The sequence below is a fragment of the Triturus cristatus genome, chromosome 2_1 (assembly GCF_964204655.1).
Source record: "Triturus cristatus chromosome 2_1, aTriCri1.1, whole genome shotgun sequence".
Taxonomy (NCBI): domain Eukaryota; kingdom Metazoa; phylum Chordata; class Amphibia; order Caudata; family Salamandridae; genus Triturus; species Triturus cristatus.
Genome location: NC_140581.1, coordinates 65558709 through 65576443, shown reverse-complemented (window position 1 = coordinate 65576443; position 17735 = coordinate 65558709).

Below are 17735 nucleotides of genomic sequence, written 5' to 3'. Positions count from 1 at the left end.
GGCCTACAGCTAACTATAACATGTGTGAAACCTATGGTTTTTTCAGTGAATTTGCAAGGTTTTTTAAATGCTAATTCCTAACTATAACGTGTGTGAAACCTATGGTTTTTTCAGTGAATTTGTATATATATATATATATATATATATATATATATATATATATATATATATATATATATATATATGGTACACTACGGGTTACAGGTTCTTTGCCTGGCGCCTTCACAATCTCAGACACTGGTCCCCACCAGTGTTATTTTAATATTAAACACACACAAAACTGAGATAATCACATTTGCATTTTATAATCATTAATAATGAAGAGAGTCTTCTTTATCCATTTCGGAAACGGCAACCCTTGTTTGATGAATATGTGTCCCTGCCTGGGCCACGAGCCGCACTGCCACAAGATCCTGGTGGGTCTGCAGCTGTTTATTGGGGCAGCAATTGCGGAGCGGGGTGACGCTGTCACTGATGGGTGTGTGTTGGCATCACTGTTGCCCTTCAAAATTAAACATTGGCAATCACAAGGCAGTTACCTTTGGGGAAGGACTTCAGGTCCCATAATTCCAAGCGTCTTTTCACCTGAGCGCCATCCTGTTTAAAATCAAAATAAAAGAGGGAGCAACCTTTGGTCCTTGTCTGTCTCCTGTTTGCGGCAAAGCCCATGAAGAAGGGGAAATCCCGAAACGCGTCGGCTGGAGCCGAAGGCACACGCTAACTCACGAGATGCCTCTCAGTGGAACTATGCCTTTCACCCTGCGAGTGCGACTCACGGAAACGGCAACCCTTGTTTGATGAATATGTGTCCCAGCCTGGGCCACGAGCCGCACCGCCACAAGATCCTGGTGGGTCTGCAGCTGTTTATTGGGGCAGCAATTGCGGAGCGGGGTGACGCTGTCACTGATGGGTGTGTGTTGGCATCACTGTTGCCCTTCAAAATTGAACATTGGCAATCACGAGGCCGTTACCTTTGGGGAAGGACTTCAGGTCCCATAATTCCAAGCGTCTTTTCACCTGAGCGCCATCCTGTTTAAAATCAAAATAAAAGAGGGAGCAACCTTTGGTCCTTGTCTGTCTCCTGTTTGCGGCAAAGCCCATGAAGAAGGGGAAATCCCGAAACGCGTCGGCTGGAGCTGGAGGCACACGCTAACTCACGAGATGCCTCTCAGTGGAACTATGCCTTTCACCCTGCGAGTGCGACTCACGGAAACGGCAACCCTTGTTTGATGAATATGTGTCCCTGCCTGGGCCACGAGCCGCACCGCCACAAGATCCTGGTGGGTCTGCAGCTGTTTATTGGGGCAGCAATTGCGGAGCGGGGTGACGCTGTCACTGATGGGTGTGTGTTGGCATCACTGTTGCCCTTCAAAATTGAACATTGGCAATCACGAGGCAGTTACCTTTGGGGAAGGACTTCAGGTCCCATAATTCCAAGCGTCTTTTCACCTGAGCGCCATCCTGTTTTAAATCAAAATAAAAGAGGGAGCAACCTTTGGTCCTTGTCTGTCTCCTGTTTGTGGCAAAGCCCATGAAGAAGGGGAAATCCCGAAACGCGTCGGCTGGAGCCGGAGGCACACGCTAACTCACAAGATGCCTCTCAGTGGAACTATGCCTTTCACCCTGCGAGTGCGACTCACGGAAACGGCAACCCTTGTTTGATGAATATGTGCCCCTGCCTGGGCCACGAGCCGCACCGCCACAAGATCCTGGTGGGTCTGCAGCTGTTTATTGGGGCAGCAATTGCGGAGCGGGGTGACGCTGTCACTGATGGGTGTGTGTTGGCATCACTGTTGCCCTTCAAAATTGAACATTGGCAATCACGAGGCAGTTACCTTTGGGGAAGGACTTCAGGTCCCATAATTCCAAGAGTCTTTTCACCTGAGCACCATCCTGTTTAAAATCAAAATAAAAGAGGGAGCAACCTTCGGTCCTTGTCTGTCTCCTGTTTGCGGCAAAGCCCATGAAGAAGGGGAAATCCCGAAACGCGTCGGCTGGAGCCGGAGGCACACGCTAACTCACGAGATGCCTCTCAGTGGAACTATGCCTTTCACCCTGCGAGTGCGACTTACGGAAATGGCAACCCTTGTTTGATGAATATGTGTCCCTGCCTGGGCCACGAGCCGCACCGCCACAAGATCCTGGTGGGTCTGCAGCTGTTTATTGGGGCAGCAATTGCGGAGCGGGGTGACGCTGTCACTGATGGGTGTGTGTTGGCATCACTGTTGCCCTTCAAAATTGAACATTGGCAATCACGAGGCAGTTACCTTTGGGGAAGGACTTCAGGTCCCATAATTCCAAGCGTCTTTTCACCTGAGCGCCATCCTGTTTAAAATCAAAATAAAAGAGGGAGCAACCTTTGGTCCTTGTCTCTCTCCTGTTTGCGGCAAAGCCCATGAAGAAGGGGAAATCCCGAAACGCGTCAGCTGGAGCCGGAGGCACACGCTAACTCACGAGATGCCTCTCAGTGGAACTATGCCTTTCACCCTGCGAGTGCGACTCACGGAAACGGCAACCCTTGTTTGACGAATATGTGTCCCTGCCTGGGCCACGAGCCGCACCGCCACAAGATCCTGGTGGGTCTGCAGCTGTTTATTGGGGCAGCAATTGCGGAGTGGGGTGACGCTGTCACTGATGGGTGTGTGTTGGCATCACTGTTGCCCTTCAAAATTGAACATTGGCAATCACGAGGCAGTTACCTTTGGGGAAGGACTTCAGGTCCCATAATTCCAAGCGTCTTTTCACCTGAGCGCCATCCTGTTTAAAATCAAAATAAAAGAGGGAGGAACCTTTGTTCCTTGTCTGTCTCCTGTTTGCGGCAAAGCCCATGAAGAAGGGGAAATCCCGAAATGCGTCGGCTGGAGCCGGAGGCACACGCTAACTCACGAGATGCCTCTCAGTGGAACTATGCCTTTCACCCTACGAGTGCGACTCACGGACACGGCAACCCTTGTTTGATATATATATATATATATATATATATTCACTGAAAAAACCATAGGTTTCACACATGTTATAGTTAGCGGAAATTTTACTGATAAAACACCAGTGAAATTCCCCCGTTATAGTTAGTGCTGGCAACTATAACTCACGCGACCGCAATCCTCTGCTGATGCTAATACTGTATTTAGACACTTATTTGCCCATGTCTTCTTCCATACATTTTTAGCTATACATATATTACAAATATTTTTTTTTCATAAAGACACATATGTCATCAGCAGAAGATTGCGGTCGCGTGAGTTATAGTTGCCAGCACTAACTATAACGGGAGAATTTCACTGGTTTTTTATCAGTAACATTTCTGCTAACTATAACATGTGTGAAACCTATGGTTTTTTCAGTGAATTTGCAAGGTTTTTTAAATGCTAATTCCTAACTATAACGTGTGTGAAACCTATGTTTTTTTCAGTGAATTTGTACGTTTTTTTAAATGCTAAGTTACTTTACGCCATTCGTGGCGTGCGCGCCCACTTAACGCAGTTCGTTCCGTGCACGGTAATATTTTAATTTTTCGTAATTTTTATAAGTCATGCAAAAATGGTGCCCTTCGGGCACCATTTGCACACGGGGTGGAGAGAGTGTGGATAATTTTTTCTTTTATTATTTTTGTTTAAAATATTTAGTTTTTGTCACCTCTAATAAGCCCTGTACATTTGTTGGCCTTCAGCCACCAAAAGCACAGGGGGTGGGGTGAGTGTGGATAGTGTTTTTTTTATTTCCATTTTTTTACCGTACGCGTACGGTAAGCGTAATCGGCGAAATTAAAGAAAAAATAAAAATTGCATTTTTGCCGTTGGGGGGTCTTTGGGGACTCCCTCAACATGGCTATGTGTGTGGGAGTTGTCTAAACAGCCCCGTTATATGATTTTTGACTTTATTTTACAATCTAACTCTCAGTGCGAGAGAGAAAATGGCGGCCGCCGCTTCCGGGTTTCGGCTGATTCAAATGTTTACTAAGATCGAAGAGCCAATCAGAATCGCGCTCGCGCACGCCACCGTACGCGTACGGTAAGCGTACCGTAAGCGCACCGTAAGCTGGCTCAGATATATATATTGATTTAAAGGCTATTTTCTCAGAATCTACCGAACAGATTTACACCAAACCTACAAAAGGCACTTCCTTGACCTGAGGACTACCTCTCTGCCAAATTTCAAGTAATTCTGTTCAGCCGTTCGGGCTGTAGCCCTGTCTAAAGGTCCTATGGAAAAATGCATGGGAAAAACGTGTTTTGGGACCCCCCTTTTATCTCAGCCCCCGCTTGACGAATCCCCCCAAGACTTTCAGGGTAGGAGCGTAGCGTAGCGCCCCACCTATTTTGAAAAATTCGCGAGGATTCGTTGACCGGCGCCAAAGTTATTCAAAATAGAATGTTGCAGATTTCCTATGGAAAAGGGGTCCTAACTATAACTACCTACTGGCGACCGCCAGTAGGTAATATATATATATATATGTGAACAAGGGCGCTTGAGCCCGAAACGCGTCATCTGTCGACTGCTGCTGGGTATGAAATAAAACATCTTGCCTGAGAAAACAAGTGGTTCGTATTTCTTTCTTCGCTGCCGAGGTAGAGGTGGAAGGAGTATTTTTTGCAATATATATATATATATATATATATATATATATATTGTACACTGCGGGTTACAGGTTCTTTGCCTGGCGCCTTCACAATCTCAGACACTGGTCCCCACCAGTGTTATTTTAATATTAAACACACACAAAACTGAGATAATCACATTTGCATTTTATAATCATTAATAATGAAGAGAGTCTTCTTTATCCATTTCCTTTTTAAGAAGTTTAATTCTCTTTTTTCTTTGAAGCCAAAATTACATAGACATGCCAAATGCCAACACGTGTTTCGCGCACACTGCGCTTCTTCAGGGCTGTCACATAAACAAAATTGGTACATTTTAGAATCAACAATTTTTAAGGTATAAAACAAATTAGCGTAGTTACACAAATATACAGTGCTATTAAATTGATGTCTATTATCACCAAAGCTGGATCCCCTCATGACATGCTACTAATTCATATAGTTATCAAATTATTAAACAGAAAAAAATACGACATTCTTTTACTTGATTTCATTATCAAAAGCATTTTTTTCTCTTTTCTCCACATTTCCTATATATTTTCATTATACATTATTAGATGGATCAATCAATTACCCACAACCTGGAAGGGGCTGTAATGCGTTATTGCTGGAGCATTCATTAACTCTACTAAATCTCTTGTCCCAGTTCTTGAAATATTTTTTATAAGATTTTCCATATAGTTGTTCATCTTTCTTTGTAATTCCTAAAACAACATATGCTGATTTAGCCACTTTGTTTTTACATTATATTATGGGTATTTGCTAATAGTATTTAAATTGCATTCTCACCTTTAAAATTAAAATACTAGAAACAAGTGAATCTTCATAGTTTGGAATTGTTCATAACATGTCCTCAATCTAACACTCCTTGATAGGATCTAAAATAGTAAGAAAAAAACAAAAATAGAACGAAAGAAATAATTCCTAGTTGCCTGTTAAGTTATTCCTTCCTAACATTCGAGTTCACCCATTACCTATCTGCATAAGAGGTACTATCTCTAGATATCGACATCAATATACTTTAAATGTTTTCTTTAGATGTTAGCTCAATTTAGATACTCTTTAGCTATTGGAGCCCATAGTGAGTGCCCAAAAAATATTCAATTTTAAAATTCAAAGTTGGGTACATAGACAGACTCATCAAGTCGCCCTCATTTTACATCTCTTAGGCAACAGTGCCCATAACCAGTGCCTCATAAATACAGTTTTCCTATTACTATATCAAAACATATGTGGGTCACGCATCAAATAGAATATACTGCTCTCTTGTTTTACAAGAGAAAAAAGAGAGTATCGTTAGTCCTAATCGGTTTCCTTACTGCAAAGCCTTACGGCGTTCTCCCGTCTATCTTCACCTTCAAATACCGCGGATAGTGCACTGGCGGCTACTTCCACTTTTTATACTCCACCTTCAGTCAGCCTAATTGAACTGCCTTTGGCGGAAAAAATAATTAAAGTCTTTCACCCTAAAAAAGACGCATTATTTCTAATTTTATTTAGATCAATCTGGTGATGCAATACCACACCAGTATATCCGGATAGATTCTTTTTTAATTAAATTTGAAATACTGCTTCAATTTCTTAAACAAAATATAGGACAGAGAACTGTTTTCAAAATTAAAAACATTTACAGTGCACTGAGTAAATAATTATTTTTTCCAACATCCCCTACTTCGGATCAAAACCATCTTCCTAGTCAATATAACTCTCATGTTTTCCACATTGTGCTATCTTGCTTATATATTTAAATAGTGCGTAAAAAATGGGTAATCATCTGATTCTTGCAGAACAATATATTATTTGTTTCTTTCATTATGTGTATTAGACCCTAAATATATCCAATGAACTAAAGTAAACAAAAGAGGTTTAATATTTTAAAATTATAGTACAATTTGAAACCAAATTTACTTTTATATATTTCACCAAATAAAATTCATAATAGTATGATCCCTTAATTGGGGTCGAACCCCATGTGTCAGATCTTTAAATTTATCACGTCATTGTAGGTTTGGTGTAAATCTGTTCAGTAGATTCTGAGAAAATAGCCTTTAAATCAATATATATATCTGAGCCAGCTTACGGTGCGCTTACGGTACGCTTACCGTACGCGTACGGTGGCGTGCGCGAGCGCGATTCTGATTGGCCCTTAGATCTTAGTAAACATTTGAATCGGTCGAAACCAGGAAGCGGCGGCCGCCATTTTCTCTCTCGCACTCTGAGGGGGGAGCTGATAAACAAATGCCAAAAACATATAAAGGGGCTGTTTAGACAGCGCCCATGCACATAACCATGTTAGTTGAGACTTCAAAGATCCCCCAAGGCAAAAAACGGTAATTTTTTATTTTTCGAAAATTTCGCCGATTACGCTTACCGTACGCTTACCGTACGCGTACGGTAAAAAATTATTTAAAAAAAAAATCCACACTCTCTCCACCCCGTGTGAACATATTGAACATTGCACTACAACTACCAGCATGCAAGTTGCGCTTACGCCCACTGGGGCGGGACATTTAAATCAGCGCAGGTGATGTGTTCGCTGCCTTCTCCCCCTCTGCCAGTGACCAAGGGCGACAACACGCCCGAAACGCGTTTGGCTAAAGACAAATAAAGGTTCAACTTGCCGTGGTGTGGCTTCTTCTATCGAGGCAACTCTGGTGTTTGATATATATATATATATATATATATATATATTCACTGAAAAAAACATATGTTTCAGGGGCGTTATAGTTAGCTGGACTTTTCACTCATACAAAACCATAGAAATTCCCACGTTATAGTTAGTTCAGCTAACTATAACTCGCGCGCCCGCAATGCACTGCTTATTACGTCACATATTACATCACTCATGACATGGTCAGTGACATCACTCATGACATCATCTGATGACATCTCAAATGACATCACTGATGACATCACTGATGACATCATCCAGTGAATGTGTGTTTTTCTGAAAATTACATATGTTTTATATATGTATATCTCAAGGTCGATGGAAGAATAAATGGGTATATAAGTGTCTAAGTGGATGATTTGTTTTTGAAAAATTGATTGTATAACTGACTGATTAAGTGTATCTTAGTGAATACATGGCTTAGTGAGTAATGTTTAAATATGTAAATATCTGTATCAGTCTCTCACTTTGTGTATAAGTGGCTGCATGGTTTGGTGAGTAGCTACATGAGTGTCTATATAGGTTATTAGTTTGTTTTTTGAGTATACGTATAAGTGTCTGATGTCTGTATGGTTCGGTGGGGGGTATTACGTAGTACATAGGTGCATGAATGAGTGACTCACTGTTTGTATGTGTTGAAGACAGCATGTGTGCAGGACTGTATGGGTGGATGAGTGTGTGCATGGGTGTGTTAGTGAGTGAATGACTGTCTCAACAGTGTCTCTATAAGTAACTACATATGTTTTAAACTAGTATATGTGACTATTGGTGTATATAAGTGAGTATATGTGAGAGTGAGAGATTGAAAGAGTTCCTGTATGAATAAGTATGTGTTTCTATAAGTGATTGTTAAAAAGACTAAGTATGTGTAAGTTTCTGTAGAAGTAAGTGTGGTGGTGTGTGTATAACTGTATATGAGGTAAACGGATGTTTGATTCTTTATTAGCATGAGTGACTATGTGTGTGAGTAACTTTATGGATGAGTGGCGTTGTGTAACAGGATGTATAGGTGTATGAGTACATATGATGAGTGAGTACATGTATGAGTGACTGTATAGGACTGTTGGTGAATGAGTGGATGTGGATGTGGATCTTACAATTACTGAATAGGTTGTTGTAACTGGTATTGGTATGTCCATTGTTTTGAAAATTTTAATTTCTATTTTTGAATGTGTGTATCTAAGGTTATATTAGGGGGAGAGGAGGTCTGCCACTCTATCACAAGGATGATGCCATCAGTGATGTCATCAGTGATGTCATGAGTGATGTCACTGACCATGTCATGAGTGATGTAATATGTGACGTCATCAGCAGTGCATTGCGGGCGCGCGAGTTATAGTTAGCTGAACTAACTATAACGGGGGAATTTCTATGGTTTTGTATGAGTGAAAAGTCCAGCTAACTATAACGCCCCTGAAACATATGGTTTTTTCAGTGAATTTCTAAGGTTTTTTAAATGCTAATTCCTAGCTATAACGTGCCTGAAACCTAGGTTTTTTCCAGTTGATTTCAAAGGTTTTTTAAATGCTAATTTCTAGCTATGCCTACAGAGATAGGACATGTGAAGAAAGAAGGAAAAACGCACAGAAAGTAAAAAAAGAAATGCAGAAAGAAGCAACAGAAGTCCTCAAAGACGGAGAACAGTGCAGGAAGAAGTATAATGTGCAGAAAGAACAAACAGAAGAGCAGAAACAATGCTTGTTGCAAAATCATCCTGTACCCTCAACTTTTTCAGACGGATACTGGTGGAAACTGAGTCTGACTAACCAGTCCTAGAGCCAGTGCTATGTTAAAAGACACTCAGAATACAGTGAAAACACCTACATACATTAGGGCACACTATGTGTTGGGGTCCCCCTGTGATTAGCATGACCTCCTCTGTAAGCCCCTAATATATAATACGGCAGGGGATTAAAACTACCTCTTAAAACGCACCACAGGGCGTGTTTGAACAAGTCACCTCATGCCCCGTCCCCTCCCTTCCCCATTGTGTAAACACACCCTGTAGCCGTTTTAAGTTGGGAGATTAAGTCCCCTTGAATCCTGAGGGTCCCTAGGGTCCAACTAGACCACTAGGTACCTCCAGTAAGCGCCACAGAGCTGCGTTGCAGAGAGGTGTAAAAAGTGGCACGGCCTGCACCACCTCTCTGCAACGCAGAGCAGTGGTGCTTACTGGAAGCACATGGTGGGCTAGTTGGACCCCAGGGTCCCTCAGGATTGAAAGGGAATTATTTCCCCAACTTAAAAACGCGCCACAGGGCCTGTGGGCGTTCTAAGTTGAGAGATTAAGTCCCCTTGAATCCTAAGGGTCCCTATGGTCAAACTAGCCCACTAGGTACCTTCAGTAAGCGCCACAGAGCTGCGTTGCATGGAGGTGTAAAAAGGGGCGTGGCCTCAGAACACCTGTCTGCAACGCAGCTCCCTGGCGCATACTGGAGATACCTGTTGGGCTAGTTGGCCCTCAGGGACCCTCAGTATTGAAGGGGAATTAATTCCTCAACTTACAACTGGCCAGGGGGCGCGTTTGCAGAGTGCTGCAAGGAGCGGGCGTGGCCTCCGGCGCGATGCCGGTCTTTTATTTATTTATTTTTAAGAAGGAGGGCTGTGTGGCCCCCTTTCTTTTTCTAATTTATTAGCCCTGGGGACCCCATCCCCCAGGGCCTGCACCCTAATTTGTTTTATTGAAAAAAATTAATTTGGCCCTCCCAAGGCCTTAATCGGCCCCGGGGACCCCAACCCCCAGGTCAAAGCCTTTTATTTAATTTTTTATTCTTTAGGAGGGGGGCTGTGTTGCCCCCCTCCTCAGGCCACTTATGGCCCCCGGGGCCGGACTTTGTTTTTTATTTAAAAAAATATATATATATTTATAGAAACACCTAGGACATGCTGGACAAACCGTATGTACCTATCACCATGACGATTTGCGTGATATTCATTAAAAGGCGACTATGCATACAATGAATCCACGTAGAATGTATTCACACCGCTAGTGAAGCTCTGACATGTCTGACACCCGACTGTGCCTAATCCCGGCGCCCTCGCTGGTGGGTACTCTCCAAGTAGACACCCTTGTTGTTTATTTATACAAACATGGGTAGCTATTGACGGGCACATTTAATACACATGCACACCAAGCCATTCAAAGGGGATTCGACAAAAAATCGACCAAACTATGCAAGAAACCCCCTCACGGTTAATAAAACACACATCCACCGCCGGATGTGTAATACTTTTTATTTTACTCTCTGGAAAGGAGACAAACCTCACTTGAGAGTCACAGCGTGCTCCTAGCTCTGTTTTGTATTCCACCAGCTAGTGCGTATGCAATGACACTCTCTAGCCCATGTGCACTGTAACACCACCCCGCGAATATGTCATGCCACACTTGCCTTCGCACGGGTTTTATTGCCCCATCTAACGTGCCTTCCTCGATGCCTATGTTATAAAGAACAGCGCTATGCCATACATATTGCAATCTGGGATCCATATCTTTGTCACAGTCCATATGCAATGTTACACTACCCAGCACATATTTTATATTACAACTTTATAGACTACTTAGGTTACACAACACTGCCCTGTGCATATTACACTCCAAGGCGCATATCATATAGCAAGCGCTAGTGCCTGTGCTATCTCGCGCTCTCCAATGAATCTGTCATTGCGCACAATGTATTCCATATTATATTTCACGCCCCGGTTCATCTTATATCACACTTTTTGGTGCATAGTTTATACCATATACTATATCTAGTTTTCATTTTCAATCGTGCTCTCAGGACTATGTTTTATGTAACACTGCATCCACCTACCCTTTTCACAGGCATTACATTTTGCGATGGGGTGGAGGGTCAGGGGATGTTTCTGCATTTAGCATGATGTACCAGTCCACTCATCCTGCCCTCCATTGCCCAATTCTATTGCCCATCATTGACCTCCTGCTTAGCCTCTGTGCTTTGCTTGCTGCCCCTATTCTCCTTCCCCCTGCCCTCCGATGTCTTTGAGCTGCCACTCCCCTACCACCTGCCTAGCATTGTCAGATGACTGTAACCTGTCCCTGCCACCTCCACCCTGCCTGTCCACATGCCATGCCCCATCCCCTTCCTCCTGTCCTCCATGGTCCATTTTACTGCCACACCCTTCTGCCGTCCCTGGTCTGTTGTGCTGCAACTGCTCCTCCTGCCTGCCCCGTGCAGTCTGTTGTGAGGCCACTTCCGCTGAACTCTCTTGTCTGTGCCCAGGTCCTGACCCTCCCTTCTATCCTCCATGGTCCTGCTGCCACTAACCCTCCCGCTTGCCATGCATGGTCTTCTGTGCTGCCATGGCCCCTCCCACCTTCCCTGTGTGGTCAGCTAGCTGCTCCTGACCCCCTCCCACCTTCCCTCCATGGTCTGTGTGTATGCCATCATAGTCTCACTGTTGCTCTCTATGGTGTGTCTTGTTTCTAGTGCCCATCCTGCCTGACCTCCATGGTCATCTTGCTGCTCCTGCCCTTCCCCCTTTCCCCCAGCCCTCTGTTTCCATGTGCAGACCCCTATTCCCTCCCTCCTGGCTTGTCGGTTCCATTGTAATGCCCCTGATCCGTCCCTCCTGCCCTTTATGGTCTGTTATGCTGCAGCTTTCTCTCCTGTCTGTCCATTATGGTCAGCTAGCTACCATTGCCTCTTTCCCCTCTGTTGTCTGTTGTCCATGTGCATGGTCCTGTCCCCTCCCTATTGCTTTCTATGGATTGTTGTGCTGCACTCCCGTCCCGTATGCCCTGTGTGGTGTATTGTGCTGCTGCAAACCCTGATGCCTGCCCTATAGGGTCAGTTTGGTGCACCTCTCAATGTCCCTCCTGTCCTCTGTTATCCGAGTCCATGTCCCTACCCCAATTCCTCCTGCCTACCATGATCCAATGTACCATACTTGCGAACATTTTGAACTTGGTAAGAGGGAGATTTTAAAAAAAAACTGGGGTATTGATTTTCCCCTTTGAGTTACATTGAAAAAGAGAAGATTGTAGACAGGAAACAGATCAAGTAAAGCCCATTTGAGCTTAAAAACATTGGACGTTTCCTGGCTGAAAGGGGTCTGTTGGCATGTATGGTTGTATGACCACTGCCTCTTCCTTCTGCCCACAATGGTCTATTATATTGCCACAGCCTCTCTTGCCAGTCCTGTATTGTTGGTTTGTTGCCCCTGCCCCCCTTTCCACTGCCCTCCATAGTCTGTTGTGCTGCCACTGCCCTTCCTGCCTGCCTAGTGTGGTCAAATTGTTGCCTCTGCACTCTCCTACCTGCCTTCAATTTTCAGAGTCCGTGCCCCTGGCCTCTGCCTCTCAACAGTATCCCAATGAACAACTAGATTGCTTACATTCTATATTTATTACAAAAGTGTGGAATGCCTGACGTCATCTTGATGTAATCAAAACATGTAATGCCTAGAGCATTTCCTTTAGAAATTACATATATGAGAGGGTCTTATTTGCATCAAAATTATGGTTAGTGCTCTAAAAAACTAAAATAGCGACAACGAACTTTTAAATTATTTGTAATCTTAGTTTTTTTATCCAGTTGACCACTTGATTAAATGTTGCATCCAAGGGGAGAGGGTGTGGTGTTACTTCCAGAGCTGCAGACTTTGCAACTGGGGAACCAGGTTGGAGTTTCTGCTTCAGCTCAACATTCTGTGATTCTGGTCAAATCACTTAATCTCCCCATGTCTACAACCAAAATGAATTTGATCTTGTGTGATGTAACCAATGTTCATGTAAAGCACTCCAATACCTGACAAGTCTGCACTATATAAAACTGCAAATACACAAAAAATAAGTGTTTTGCACACTTCTGTCATTGGGCTACATTCGGGCTACATCTGGGTGATATTTGGGCTACATTTTGGCTCTTTTGTCTCTGGTGGCCATCTTGGAAGATTTATTTGTTATGAAGTTTCCTAATTTCCTCATTTACTGCAGTCTCCTCAGTAGCAAATACTTTCAGTTTTTTTACTTTGATTCCATCAAGAAGGCATTCAGATGTGTCACACATTTTCCATAAATTCTGAATGTTAGCACTCTAGTTGCTCATTAGATCACTGTAGTAAAGCTACTGCTCACCAGGCAAGTCTGCTGCTGGTATTCAAAGTGCATGTTTCAGTCTGCATGTCAGAATGTTTTTATGAAATAAAAGAGGATTTCAGAAGTCAAAATGTGCCCTAGTTTTTCTTTCTGCAGCACTAATCATAATTTATATGGCAAAATGAACCCCCTCATTGTGTTCCTTTGTAAATTAAATGTTTTAAGTGTTACCACTTTATTCCAATCAAGATGGCTTCAGGTGTGCCATACTTTTGTCATAAGTAAGACTGTTAGCGCTCTAGTTGTTCTTTAGAGCACTCTGGGAAGCTGCAGAAGAACACAAAGGAGTCAACTGACAGTCTCTGCCCTTGTTGGATGTACATGTTTTACTGAGAATGTCAGACTTCATTCTTACATGACTGAGAAAGATAATGTGAATTTACAGAAAATATGCTCTCAGTTTAGCTTATAGATCACCTTTCAAACCTCTGTGGGAAAAGTATGAGAAAATAGTTTTCTCTCAAACATGGTTCGTGATATCACAGCAGAAGGCTTTTTCACATGGTAAAATCTCCTTAGAACACACCACAATTCCTAAAATGAGTATGGTACCATCAACAAATGATTTATAATGTAACTAAAGTCTTAAAACCTTCTATTAACTGCAATGCTTTTTAATGAGGTGCTATCATGTATATTGGTCACAAGATGGCTGCCAACACTTCTTGGATGAAGTACTGACAGCCAATCAGATCTCACGATGAGATGTGTGGTTAGGCTCCGCCCAGATATGTATGTGATTTTACTTTTGATTTTCTCAGGAACTACTGAACAGATTGACACCATAAATGCAAAAGGCACATGCCTGACCTGAGGACTACCTCTTTGCCAAATTTCAAGTAATTCTATTCAGCCGTTAGGGCTGTACCTTGGACTAAAGGTCCCTATGGAAAATTGCATGGGGAAAACGTGTTTTGGGACCCCCTTTTTTCTCAGCCCCCGCTTGACGAATCCCCCCGAGACTTTGAGGGTAGGAGCGAAGCGGAGCGCCCCACCTATTTTGAAAATTTTGCGAGGATTCGTCAACCGGCGCCAAAGTTATTCCAAATAGAATGTTGCGGATTTCCTATGGAAACACGGTCCTAACTATAACTATCTACTGGCGACCGCCAGTAGGTAATATATATATATATATATATATATATATATATATATTCACTTAAAAAACCATAGGTTTCACACATGTTATAGTAAGCTGGACATTTCACTCGTAAAAAAACAATGAAATTCCCCTGTTATAGTTAGTGCAGGCAACTATAACACACGCGACCGCAATCCTCTGCTGATGACGTCAGATATTACATCACTGATGACATATGTGTCTTTATGAAAAATAAATATTTGTAATATATGTATAGCTAAAGATAAATGGAAGAAGACATGGGTAAATAAGTGTCTAGATACAGTGATGTAATATCTGACGTCATAAGCAGAGGATTTCGGTCGCGTGAGTTATAGTTGCCTGCACTAACTATAACGGGGGAATTTCATTGGTTTTTTACGAGTGAAATGTCCAGCTAACTATAACATGTGTGAAACCTATGGTTTTTTAAGTGAATATATATTCACAGAAAAAAACCATAGGTTTCAGGCACGTTATAGTTAGGAATTAGCATTTAAAAAACCTCAGAAATTCACTGAAAAATCCATAGGTTTTTTTGAGGACTTCTGTTGCTTCTTTCTGCACTTCTTTTTTATCTTTCTGTGCATTTTTTCTTCTTTCTGAGATGTCATCAGTGATGTCATGAGTGATGTCACTGACCATGTCATGAGTGATGTAATATGTGATGTCATCAGCAGTGCATTGCGGGCGCGCGAGTTATAGATAACTGAACTAACTATAACGGCGGAATTTCAATGGTTTTGTACAAGTGAAAAGTCCAGCTAACTATAACACCCCTGAAACCTATGGTTTTTTCAGTGAATTTCTGAGGTTTTTTAAATTCTAATTCCTAACTATAACGTGCCTGAAACCTATGGTTTTTTCTGTGAATTTCAAAGGTTTTTTAAATGCTAATTTCTAACTATGCCTACAGAGATAGAACATGTGAAGAAAGAAGAAAAAATGCACAGAAAGAAAAAAAAGAAGTGCAGAAAGAAGCAACAGAAGTCCTCAAAGACGAAGAAAAGTGCAGGAAGAAGGATAACATGCAGAAAGAACAAAAAGAAGAGCAGAAAGAAGCCTTGTTGCAAAATCATCCTGTACCCTCAACTTTTTCAGATGGATACTGGTGGAAACTGAGTCTGACTAACCAGTCCTAGAGCCAGTGCTATGTTAAAAGACACTTAGAATACAGTGAAAACACCTACATACACTAGGGAACATTACGCGTTGGGGTCCCCCTGTGATTAGCATGACCTCCTCTGTAAGCCCCTAGTATATAATAGGGCAGGGGGATTAAAACTACCTCTTAAAACAGGCCACAGGGCGTTTTTGCACACGTTAACTCAGGCCCTGTCCCCTCCCTTCACCACTGTGTAAACACGCCCTGTGTCCGTTTTTAGTTGGGAGATTAAGTTCATTTGAATCCTGAGGGTCCCTAGGGTCCAACTAGCCCACTAGGTACCTCCAGTAAGTGCCACAGAGCTGCGTTGCAGAGAGGTGTAACAAGTGGCACGGCCTGGACCACCTCTCTGCAATGCAGCTCAGTGGCGCTTACTGGAAGCACTTGGTGGGCTAGTTAGCCCCCAGGGGCCCTCAGTATTGAAGGGAAATTATATCCCCAATTTAAAACGTGCCATAGTGCGTGTTTGCACACGTCACCTCAGGCCCCGTCCCCTCCCTTAACCACTGTGTAAACGCGCCCTGTGGCTGTTCTAAGTTGAGAGATTAAGTCCCCTTGAATCCTAAGGGTCCCTAGGGTCAAACTAGACCACTAGGTACCTCCAGTAAGCGCCACAGAGCTGCGTTGCAGAGAGGTGTAAAAAGGGGCTTGGCCTCAGAACACCTGTCTGCAGCGCAGCTCCCTGGCGCATACTGGAGATGCCTGTTGGGCTAGTTGGCCCTCAGGGACCCTCAGTATTGAGGAGGAATTAATTCCCCAACTTACAATTCGCCAAGGGGCGCGTTTGCAGAGTGCTGCAAGGAGGGGGCGTGGCCTCCGGCACGATGCCAGTCTTTTATTTATTTAAATTTTTTAAGAAGGGGGGCTGTGTGGTTCCCCTTCTTATTCTAATTTATTGGCCCTGATGACCCCATCCCCCAGGGCCTGTCTCCTAATTATATTTTTTTGACCCCAATCCCCAGGGCCGGCCACTGTTTTTTATTATTTAAAAAAAAAATATATTTATAGACACACCTAGGACATGCTGGACAAACCGTACGTACCTATCACCATGACGATTTGCGTGATATTCATTAAATGCGACTATGCATACAATGAATCCACGTGGAATGTATTTACACCACTAGTGAAGCTCTGACTTGTCTGATGCCCTACCATGCCTAATCCCGGTAGACACCCTTGTCGTTTATTTATACAAACATGGGTAGCTATTGACGGGCACATTTAATACACATGCACACCAAGCCATTCAAAGGGGATTCGACAAAAATTCGACCAATACTATGCAAGAAACCCCCCTCACGGTTAATAAAACACACATCCACTGCCGGATGTGTAATATTTTTTATTTTACTCTCTGGAAAGGGGACGAACATCACTTGAGAGTCACAGCGCGCTCCTGGCAGAGCCCAATGCTGTGTTACACCCACCATTGCCTGCTGAGTGCCACACACCTCTGTGTTGTATTCCACTAGCTAGTGCATATGCTATGACACTCTCTAGCCCATTTGCACTGTAACACCACCCCGTGAATATGTCATGCCACACTTGTCTTCGCACAGGTTATATTGCCCCATCTAACGTGCCTTCCTCGATGCCTATGTTATAACGCACAGTGCTATGCCATACATATTACAATCTGGGATCCATATCTTTGTCACAGTGCATATGCAACGTTACACTCCCCAGCACATATTTTATATTACAACTTTAGAGACTAGTTAGGTTACACAACACTGCCCTGTGCATATTACACTCCAAGGCGCATATCGCATAGCACGCGCTATCTCGCGCTCTCCAATGAATCTGTAATTGCGCACAATGTATTGCATATTATATTTCGCGCCCCAGTTCATCTTGTATAGCACTTTTTGGTGCATAGTTTATACCATATACTATATCTAGTTTTCATTTTCAATCATGCTCTCAGGACTATGTTCTGCATAACACTGTGTTCACCTACCCTTTTCACGGGCATTACATTTTGCGATAGGGGGTGGAGGGTCAGGGGGTGTTTCTGCCAAGTGAGCCCAGAGTCACAGTCACAAACGTCCTCTTCTTCC